The sequence below is a fragment of the Heterodontus francisci genome, chromosome 15 (genome assembly GCF_036365525.1).
Source record: "Heterodontus francisci isolate sHetFra1 chromosome 15, sHetFra1.hap1, whole genome shotgun sequence".
NCBI lineage: Eukaryota > Metazoa > Chordata > Chondrichthyes > Heterodontiformes > Heterodontidae > Heterodontus > Heterodontus francisci.
The window spans coordinates 74,907,964-74,920,096 of record NC_090385.1 but is presented as its reverse complement, the minus strand read 5'-3'; the positions used below and the strand labels follow the sequence as shown (position 1 = coordinate 74,920,096).

General features: G+C 41.6%; 1 protein-coding gene across 4 annotated transcripts in view; it reads right to left on the bottom strand.

The window, feature by feature from the left end:
• Nucleotides 1-12,133, bottom strand: part of diaph2 (diaphanous-related formin 2) — a 967,621-nt gene that overhangs the window by 534,193 nt on the left and 421,295 nt on the right. The gene's annotated exons all lie outside the window — the stretch shown is intronic.

Sequence of the window (12,133 nt, the reverse complement as noted above, 5' to 3'; positions counted from 1 at the left end):
TCACAGTACACTCGGGTAGACTGTGAATTCAAAGTACAATGTCACCAAATACTCTGCATTCAAGAAAACAGTTCTCCCTCTGGATGAGTGCACATGCAGATCTTAACTAAAGTTTAAAATTTAATTAATTTGCATTTGCTCCTAATGTGAGGATATCAAATCTAGACAATTCAAGCAGCACATTTTACATTTTTTTTTCTCCCAATACACACACACTTGATAGGTACACAGTTATACATCATAAAAGTAAAAGTTCTGGAAAATTTAGTAATCCAATATAGTAAAAACAGAATTTAACTCCGTTACCATAAGCCAGTGGACCTAATTATAAATGGATGTAACTACAGAATGCAATCCCTGAAACACCAGTAAAATCTCCGCATCCCATACAATAAAAATGGATTTTGAGCTTATTCCCATAAAAGTGGTCCTGAATATTAATGACATTTCATGGTGACTTTTTGTTTTACTTTGAAAAATATCTTCTACCCTATATTTTCCTACTTAGTAGTCTATATAAATACGTCTTTAACTTGCACCTGGGTGACTCAAATATCATATTCCTAGAAAGGAAAATCAATACAGAACAGGTAGAGAAACCAACAATCAACAAACGTGTATGAAAAAGTCAAGTTGCATAAAAGTAAAGAAAACCCACAAACAGCAACCAACAAACTAACCAGCAAACAGGAAACATAGAAAATAGCAGGAGTAGGCCATTCAGCACTTCGAGCCTGCACCACCATTCATTATGATCATGGCTGATCATCCAACTCAGTAACCGGTTCCCGCTTTTGCCCCATATTCTTTGATCCCTTTAAACCCAAGTTATATCTAACTCCTTCTTGAAAACGTGCAATGTTTTGGCCTCAACTACTTTCTGTGGTAGCGAATTCCACAGGTTTACCACTCTCTGGGTGAAGAAATTTCTCCTCATCTCAGTCCTGAAAGTTTACCCCATATCCTTAGACTATGACCCCTGGTTCTGGACTCCCCCACCATCGGGAACATCCTTCCTGCGTCTGCCCTGTCAAGTCCTGTTAGAATTTTATAGGTTTCTAGGAGATCCCCCCTCACTCTTCTGAACTCCAGCAAAGATAATCCTAACCGACTCGATCTCTCCTCATACATCAGTCCCGCCATCCCAGGAATCAGTCTGGTAAACCTTCACTGTACTCTCTCTATAGCAAGAACATCCTTCCTCAGATAAGGAGACCAAAACTGCAAACAATATTCCTGGTGTGGCCTCACCAAGGCCCTGTATAATTGCAGCAAGACATCCCTGCTCCTGTACTCGAATCCTCTCGCTATGAAGGCAAACATACCATTTGCCTTTTTTACCACCTGTTGCATCCGTATGCTTACCTTCAGCGGCTTGTGTACGAGAACACCCAAGTCTCGTTGCATATTCCCCTCTCTCAGTTTATAGCCGTTCAGATAATAATCTGCCTTCCTGTTTTTGCTACCAAAGTGGATAACCTCACATTTATCCACATTATACTGCATCTGCCATGCATTTGCCAACTCACTCAACTTGTCCAAATCACCCTGAGGTCTCTCTGCATCCACCTCACAACTCACCCTCCCACCGAGTTTTGTCTCATCTGCAAATTTGGAGATATTACATTTAGTTCCCTCATCTAAATCATTAATATATATTATGAATAGCTGGGTTCCTAGCACAGATCCCTGCGGTACCCCACTAGTCACTGCCTGCCATTCGGAAAATCTCTTATGGACTTGGTCGAAAGCCTTCTGAAAGTCCAAATAAACCACATCCACTGGCTCCCCCTCATCAACTCTACTAGTTACATCCTCGAAGAATTCTAGTAGATTTGTCAAGCATGATTTCCCTTTCATAAATCCATGCTGACTTTGTCTGATTCTACCACTGTTCTCCAAGTGCTCTGCTATAAAATCTTTGATAATGGACTCTAAAATTTTCCCTACTACCGACGTCAGGCTAACTGGTCTATAATTCCCTGCTTTCTCTCTACCTCCTTTTTTAAATAGTGGGGTTACATTAGCTACCCTCCAATCTGTAGGAACTGTTCCAGAGTCTATAGAATCTTGGAAGAGGACCACCAATGCATCTACTATTTCTCGGGCCACTTCCTTAAGAACTCTGGGATGCAGACCATCAGGCCCTGGGGATTTATCAGCCTTCAATCCCATCAATTTCCCCAACACCATTTCTCTACTAACACTGGTTTCCTTCAGTTCCTCCCTTTCACTAAACCATGTGTTCCCCAACATTTCTGGTATGATATTCGTGTCCTCCTTTGTGAAGACAGAACCAAAGTATGCATTTAGTTGGTCAGCCATTTCTTTGTTCCCCATAATAAATTCCCCTGTTTCTGACTGTAAGGGACCTACATTTGTCTTCACTAATCTTTTTCTCTTCACATACCTATAGAAACTTTTACCGTCAGTTTTTATGTTCCCCGCAAGCTTGCTCTCGTACTCTATTTTCCCCTTCTTAATCAATCTCTTGGTCCTCCTTTGCTGAATTCTAAACTGCTCCCAATCCTCAGGTCTGTTGTTTTTTCCAGCGAATTTGTATGCCGCTTCCTTGGATCTAATGCTATCTCTAATTTCCCTTGTAAGCCATGGTTTGGCTACCTTTCCCGTTTTACTTTTGCGCTCTTTGAATGTTTGCTATTGCCTTTCCACCGTCATCCCTTTAAGTAACGTTTCCCAATCCATCATAGCCAACTCTCGCCTCATACCTTCGTAGCTTCCTTTACTAAGATTCAGGACCCTAGTCTCAGAATCAACTATGTTACTCTCCATCTTGATGAAGAATTCTATCATATTATGATCGCTCATCCCCAAGGGGTCTCGCACAACTAGATTGTCAAATATTCCTCTCTCATTACACAATACCCAGTCTAGGATGGCCTGTTCTCTGGTTGGTTCCTCAACGTATTGGTCCAGAAAACCATCCAGTTTACACTCCAAGAATTCCTCCTCTACGGTATTGTGACTAATTTGATTTACCCAATCTATATGCAGATTAAAATCACCCATAATTACAGATGTTCCTTTATCGCATGCATTTTTGCAGGGCTATGTGGAACGTGCTACCACATGGAACAGTTGAGGTGAATACCATAGATACATTTAAGGAAAAACTAGATAAGCACATGATGGAGAAAAGAATAGAAGGATACATTGTTGGGGTTAGATGAAGATAGGTGGGAGGATGTTTGTGTGGTGCGTAAACATCAACACAGACCAGATGGACAGTTTCTGCACTGTTAATTATTTGTAAACGTTTCACTTACTGCCTATGTTTTGTCAGTAACTGAAGGACATAGTGCTGAAGACAAGGTTTCCAACATAATAAAATACTCATTAAAAAAAAAATTCTGCACAAGATCAGTCACTAAAATTAAGTACAGGGAACTGGAGGCAACCTTGTGGAATATATTGGTGGGACTGGCTGGGAAATAAGAGACAGAGAGTTGGAACAAACAGGACACTCTTGGATCGACAGACAGTGACAATTGATGTCTCCCAGGGATCAATGCAGGATGTCCAGTTGTTAACTCACAAATTAAATGACCTCAATTTGGAAACAGAGAGGAATATTTGCAGATGACACTCAACCACAATGTATACTGAATTTGAAGGAGTAAAATGGGAGAAAGTGCAGTGATGATTCATCTGGAATGAAGGGACTTAATTATAATAAAAGTGATTTGATTGAGTCATCCACAATAACGAAGGGAATTGACAAGCCAGATCAGGAATGACTATCCTGTGGAAGAGTAATCTAAAACTTAAGAATGTAACCTTCAAGTTCAACCTAAGTATATTACAAGTAAATTAAAAAAGCATTTCCTCATCTAAAGAATTGAGACAATGTGGTATAGACTGGCACTGGAGACAATAGATGGAGAATCAGTGGTGGTGCTTAAAATGAAAATTAATACTTATTTGAGAAGGAAGGGTACTTGAGGAACATAGGAACAGGAGGTCATTTAGCCACTCAAGCCTGTTCTGCCATTCAATGGGATTATGCTGATCTGCAACTTAACTCCATATATGGAGAGCAGGCTATGAAGAAAGGGCAGAGAATTGGTACTAAAAAGAAAGAATGTGTACTTATAAAGTGCTCATGACAACCCAGAACATCCCAAAGCATTTTACAGCCAATGAATTACTTTTGAAGTGCAGTTGCTGTTGTTACGTATAAAACATGACAATCAATCTGCACACAGAAAGCTGCCACAAACAGCAATGAAATAAATGACCAGATCATTTCTTTTAGGTGTTTGTTGAGGGTTAAATGTTGCCAGGATACCAGGAAAACTCCCCTGCTCTTTTTCAAAAATTGCCATGGTATCTTTAACGTCCATCTAAGAGGGCCATGAAACTCTCGAGTCAATCTCTCATGAGAAAAAAACTGGATCTCCAACAGTGCAGGACTCCCTCAGTACTGCCCTGAAGTGTCAGCCTAGATTATGTAGTCAAGTCTGGAGCGGGTAACGATGCCATACCTTCCAAAATGGCACAGTAAACTCAATGGCCTGCGTTGTGTATTTTCTCACAATGAACTTAATACCAAAAAGGAAAAAAAAACTGAGCTTTCAGAAATTCAAGCAGCATTTTGCACCAGGTAGCCAGCTTCAAGATTTTGAATTTTTAAGAGGAAAGAGAAGATTGTCACTTTCACAACATCATAGAAAGCTAATAGTAGCAGATCAGTTGATCATTAAACACCCTGCTGGATTTTATTTTTCTATGGTTTTCAATGAAATGGAAAATAAGGGAGTGTTTATATTGGGTGGCCCTTCCACTAACACTGGTGGTGAAAGTAAAAATCTATTCCAAAATGTTTGTAATTTCTTACATGTGACCAATTCCACTTCAAACATTTCAACTTAAGTTTGAAAGGTTATATGGTGGAACATATATGCTTAGAAATCTATAACAAAATTTAAAAATAAAACAATCCATGTGTTAAATCCCCAAACATTCATTTTTACCTTGAAGTATGCACCATCTTCATGTGCAGTGAAATCTACATATATGCAAATTAACTACAAAACTCCTGGAAAAAGTACAGATTTATTGACAGCATAGATTTTTACTAATTAAGCTTTGAAAATTACTTTATTTCCTCACATTGTTAACTGAATTTTTTTGGAACAAATTTAGAAATTATAGCACTGAAAAGCCACAGTGTAGGATATCTATTAGTACAACCATTCTTTAACCCCCTATATTTGACAGATCTGCATCATGCACAAAAATCCACTCCATTGTCCATCACATATGCACTGTTATTCACTTCTATTTACTTTGATGCAGAGGACCACCAAAATAAAGTTATTGATGACAGACTTTAATGAAATCCGCTGCAAAATACTTTGGTTATATTCCCTATGCTTTATAATTAAAACATACAAATAAAACTGCAGTAATGCTGTATAATTTTTAGTGTTGCAAATAATAATCTAGAATTTGAATAATATACAAGGCAATAAATATAGTGTCATTGGAAATATTCTCTAAATAAACTATTTTCCGTTGCATGTTTGATTAAAGAATATCACCAAAATCCTCAGGATGGCTGAGATCTTTTTTGGTTTACATTATTTAAAAAGGTCATTACATATTTTATGCTGCTTTACTCCCTTAGGTGCAGGCTAAGCACTCATTTAATTTTCCTAAATCTCTTACTTTGCCCTTATCAGTGAGCTCCTGTAACTGTCAGATAAATTGCTATATATTATACCCTTTAGCCCTATTTTTGAGTGTAGCTAGCAAGAAAACAGCCATATATTTATTTCACGTTTTGCTGGTTAACCTTTCAGTTATAGAAGAAACCAAATCTCTGAATAAAGTCAGACAGTAAAAGAACATTTTTTTTGTCTTGTCACACATTTTGTTTCATATCTACAATGTGAAAAAATGAATTCTGATCAGTCCCACCAATGTACTGTAACATTTGTTATGATTGACAGCATAATTATGCCATTTACAGGACTCTGCTAGGCAGTATCTTAAATACTGAGGAAACATCAAAGCATCTGAAGTATTAGCAAATTTTAAAGTCCTCAGGTGGCTGGGGAAAATAATTCGCTAATACTTGGACATATTTTGACATTTCCAGAATACATATTTTGAGAGAGGTTGGAATTACAATCTGACTGTAAAATATACTGTACTTGCATTTGCTGTCAGATAAAATCTACCATCTATTCTCATTTTTTCATCATTTAAAAGTTATTCCTGAAAAAATATTTTGACTAAATGGAAAACATTTGCTGAGATGACGACTAATTGTCCAACTATGCACTTTCTGATTCATATTGACATTTTGTGAACAGCAAATTGGAGGTGCATTTTTACAGAATAGATTTGGAAATGAAACTGGAAACTCTATGTATTTGACAAAATTCATAGCCATTTCAACAGAACTCAAATGTTGATGATTAGCTGTATTATTAAATACATTTAATTTGAAATCATCATTGTAATTACTTGCCATATACTTGGCTTAAAATTCTGACAAGGAAATCTCTATGAAATGTCTGCCATCTTCAAACTTGCTATACTATAGAAATGCATCCTTTTCTTTAGATCCCTGCCATTTGTTGTAATCTGAGTTTTGGGGCAGTGGGGGGGGGGGGGGGGGGGGGTGCTATGCAAGTGAAAAACAGCTATTTTTCTCAGGATGGAGGAGAAACATGGAAGGAATAATCACTCTAAGCCATCACTTGACAAGGAACGAAGAATGACATTGGCAGCTGCACAAAAGAGGATGAGATATAAATAGATAGATATGGAGAAAGATGTTCAGTTAGTCCATGCTGCATACTCACACATGCTGGCTGCTCAGAGAGAAGACCTTGCCATTTCCCTTCCCCACCCCAAAGAGAAGTCTGGATTCTGGCACAGAAAAAGCTTAGACTCAGAAAGCGGCCTGCAATACTTGGCTGGAAAGCATAAAATTCTGTTTAAAGTTTGCAGCTTATCATTAGAGAGGAAGGTGTCGTTTCAACAGTAAAGTGGGTTTTATGATCAGCATGTGTGCTGTGGGAGACCATGCAAAATTATTAACCTTGGAGAATCCTGCCTTCAGTCAATACCTCATCTGAAACTTACGTATAAAATCACAGAAATTCACGGCACAGAAATAGTCCATTCAACATATTGGCCGGAATTTTACACTGCCCCAGCGGGTCAAATGGTGGCGTGGGGGCGGTGTAAAATTGGGCGGCAGGCTTCGGGAGGCCCCACCAGCCCGATTCCGCCTCCGACCAACATTACGTTGGTCTGGTGGGGGGGGGGGGGGCGGGGAGAGACGGGCCGCCCGCCCGATGCCAATCAAGACCCTTAAGTGGCCACTTAACGGCCACTTAAGGGCCCTCGCCCGCCTCCACGGGTATTTTACTCGTGGCAAGCGGGTGTGCCGGGGACGTGAAAAGCTGCCCAGCTACAGCTGCCGGCCCTTCCGCACCCCGGGGGGGCCTGGCAATCGGGCACAGGGTACCCGCTCGAGGGCCACCCCCACCGCCCACCCCAACCCTGGGAGCCAGGACACCCCCCTCCCCCCAAACAACCACCCTAGCCTCACCAGGGCACGACCGATTCCCCTGGTGAGGCTGCCCGAACTTACCTTCTGTCCCGGTTCCATTGTGTCCTTCTCGGTCGGCTGGGCTGCAGTCTCAGCAGTGGCCACCGCTCTCGGCGGCGCTGCTGAGATTAAGAGCTGCTGGCCCGCAGCTCACTGAGGCGGGACCTCCTCCCACAAGTGGGTGGAAGTTCCGCCTCAGGCCAATTAAAGCCTGGGGATCCGTAAAATACAGATACAGCGGCAGCTGGATTGGCACCGACTTTTACATTGGAGACCGGCGCCCGTCCGCCCAGCGTAAAATTCCGGCCATCGTGTCTGTGCTGAACAACAAAGAACTATCCAGCCTAGTCTCACTTTCTAGTAGCCTTGTAGATTACAGCACTTCAAGTGCATATCCAAGTACATGTTAAATGCTTTAAGAGCTTCTACCTTTATCACCCTTTCAGGCAGTGAGTTCCAAACCCCCACCACCCTCTGGGTGGAAATAATTTCTCAACTCCACTCTAGTCAATTACTTGAAATTTATGCCCCCAGTTACTGACCTCTCCTTAGGGAATTAGATCTTTCCTATCCACTGTATCTGGGCCCCTCCTAATTTATACACCTAAATTAAATCTCCCCTCAGCCGCCTTTTTCCAAATAAAACAACCCCAGCCTTTCCAATCTTTCCTCATAGCTAAAATTCTCCATTTCTGGCAACATCCTCATAAATCTCCTCTGTAACCTTGCCTGTGCAATCACATTCTTCCTGTAATGTGATGAACAGAACTGTACAGAGTACTCTAGCTGTGGCTTAACTAATGTTCTTCACAGTTCCAGGATAACTTCCCCACTCTTGTATTCTGTATCTTGGCTTATCAAGAAAATATTCATTGTGCTTTCCTAACCAACTTATCAACCCATCCTGTTACATTCAGGGATCTGTGGACATGTACTCCAAGGTCCCTCCATTCCTCTACACTTCTCAGTAACCTACCATTTGTTGTGTATTCTCTCGCCTCATTTGCCTTCCCCAAATGCATTACCTCACACTTCTCTAGACTAAATTTAATTTGCTAGTTTCTGCCTACTTTACTAGGCATTGATATCTTCCTGTGGTCTACAGCTTTCATCCTCACTATCAAGCACATTACCAATTTTACTGTTCAATTAACTAATTTGAAAAAACTAAAAAATATCAGGCATCTTTAAAGTCAATGATTGGGTATGTCTGAAAAGGTGGCCGGCAAGAGTTACTCCTGTGGGTATAGTTAGGATGTTTTGGCATATTTTACCCCAATGAGGCAGGAAACAAGGCTGTGCCAAAAGGTAGCATCTCCATCGCCAACTCTCTGAAAAACAACAAGTGGAAGCAAGAAATTTTCTCAGGAGGGATCAAGAGAGAAAGAAAATTAAAGACAGATCTTTGCCTACTGCTCATAAACGTGCTCTGGTGAATAGTTAAAGCAATATCAGCAGATACAAGGGTGCACATCAGTTCCTGTCCATTTCGAAGGAGAATAACAGTGTGCAGAGAAAACTAGGTAGGTGAGTGAGATCAAAAAGTATCCGGCAGCTTTGAATGAAATACTGCTGATTTAACACTTAACAAACAACCATGAATGTTATTTACATCCATGAAAACACACCTTTAAAAATTTATCAGCAACACATCTTTTTCATACAATCCACCATCACAAATGGAAGAGGCTATGATTCCACATTCATTCAAATATGCAATTCAAAATGTCAAAAAACATTATTCAACACATACATGAAAAACAGCCCTGAAAATTCCAATAATCTGAAGGCCCATTACTGAGAAACGTACATAATTTTATATGGAATCAGAAGTTCAAAAAAAATTCCAAATTAATTGACATATATCATAGAAACTGCCACAGTTAACTCAAGACAATATAAACATAACTTATGATAAAAACAGCAATTCTATGTTTTCAGTGCAATCAAAGTCTTCAAATTGGCATTTCTAAAAATAGTAAGCTTTCATTTCATCCAATCTGTAGTAGCTATACAATAAGCTGTTGAAAATTGTACCAAGATTTAACTGATATTTAAAATAATAAACTGAAGAAAAAAAAATAAAATCTTATTTAACTCAACTAACTCATTTAAAATGATAAATAATGCTACACAATATTAAAAAAAGCATTTTGAAGTATTTTCCAGATAGCACTCAGATTTTCAGATGCGCAAAGGAATACTAAATATTAGACCATTTCTGCATGTCCAATGAAATGATATTTTGCTGAGATCAACATTCATTTTTCATTGCATGAAAAGTGCAGTGCTTATTTATCAAATAGAATGGATACATAACTTTTTAGTATCAGATACTGTCATGATAAATCTGCAGCAGTGTCAGACTCATAAGCCACCTCAAAAGCAACTACAGATGACTACAGTCCCCCTCTGAACTTGAGGCACTCCATTCTCTCAGGTCCAACCCCGACATGGTCATCAAACCTGCAGACAAGGGTGGTGCTGTTGTTGTATGGCGTACCGACCTCTACCTTGCAGAAGCTCAACGCCAACTCACAGACACCTCTTCCTACCTCCCTCTGGACCATGACCCCACCACCGAACATCAAGCCACCGTCCAAAGGACTGTCACTGACCTCATCTCCTCTGGAGATCTTCCCTCTACGGCTTCCAACCTCATAGTCCCACAACCCCAGACAGCCCGCTTCTACCTCCTTCCCAAAATCCACAAACAGGACTGTCCCGGCAGACCCATTGTGTCAGCCTGCTCCTGCCCCACTGAACTTATTTCTTCCTATCTAGACTCTATCTTTTCTCCGCTGGTCCAGTCTCTTCCCACCTACATCCGTGACTCTTCTGACGCCCTACGTCATTTTGACAATTTCCAGTTTCCTGGTCCCAACCGCCTCCTCTTCACTATGGACGTCCAATCGCTCTACACCTCCATCCCCCACCAGGATGGTTTGAGGGCTCTCCGCTTCTTCCTGGAACAGAGGCCCGACCAGTCCCCATCCACCACCACCCTCCTCCGCCTGGCTGAACTTGTTCTCACATTGAACAACTTCTCCTTCAACTTCATGCACTTCCTTCAAGTAAAAGGTGTCGCTATGGGTACCCGCATGGGTCCTAGTTATGCCTGTCTTTTTGTGGGATATGTCGAGCATTCTTTGTTCCAGTCCTACTCAGGCCCCCTCACCCAACTCTTTTTCCGGTGTGATGACTGTATCGGTGCCGTTTCCTGCTCCCGCCCCGAACTGGAAAACTTTATCAACTTTGCTTCCAATTTCCACCCTTCTCTCACCTTTACATGGTCCATCTCTGACACTTCCCTTCCCTGACTTCTCTGTCTCCATCTCTGGGGATAGGTTGTCTACCAATGTCCATTATAAGCCCACTGACTCCCACAGCTACCTCGACTCCACTTCTTCACACCCTACCTCCTGTAAGGACTCCATTCCATTCTCCCAGTTTCTCCGTCTCCGACGCATCTGTTCTGATGATGCTACCTTCCATGACGGTGCTTCTGATATGACCTCCTTTTTCCTCAACCGAGGATTTCCCCCCACTGTGGTTGATAGGGCCCTCAACCGTGTCCAACCCATTCCCCGCACCTCTACCCTCACCCCTTCCCCTCCCTTCCAGAACCGTGATAGGGTTCCCCTTGTCCTCACTTTTCATCCCACCAGCCTCCATATCCAAAGGATCATCCTCCGCCATTTTCGCCACCTCCAGCGTGATGCCACTACCAGTCGCATCTTCCCCTCCCTTCCCCTGTCAGCATTCTGAAGGGATCGTTCCCTCCGCGACACCCTGGTCCACTCCTCCATTACCCCCACCACCTCGTCCCCATCCCAGGGCACCTTCCCCTGCAATCGCAGGAGGTGTAATACCTGCCCATTTACCTCCTCTCTCCTCACTATCCCAGGCCCCAAACACTCCTTTCAGGTGAAGCAGCGATTTACTTGTACTTCTTTCAATGTAGTATACTGTATTCGCTGCTCACAGTGTGGTCTCCTCTACATTGGGGAGACCAAGCGCAGACTAGGTGACCGCTTTGCGGAACATCTCCGCTCAGTCCGCAAGCAGGACCCTGAGCTTCCGGTTGCTTGCCATTTCAACACTCCCCCCTGCTCTCATGCTCACATCTCTGTCCTGGGATTGCTGCAGTGTTCCAGTGAACATCAACGCAAGCTCGAGGAACAGCATCTCATCTACCGATTAGGCACACTACAGCCTGCCGGACTGAACATTGAGTTCAATAATTTCAGAGCATGACAGCCCCCCATTTTACTTTCATTTTTAGTTATTTTTTCTTCCTTTTTTTTTTACATTCCTTTTTACATTTTTTACAATCTTTTTTTGCATTTATTTCATTTCATCTTAGTTTGTTCAGTTTGCTTACCCACTGTTCTTTTCAGGTTGTTTTTCTTCAGGTTTGCATTTGCTGCTGTTCAATATTCAGTGTATTCATACCTAATCTGTACTAATGCTTTGTCTTTCAACACACCATTAACATATTGTTTGCCTTTGCTCCGTGACCTTTTGGTCAGCTATGTGGCC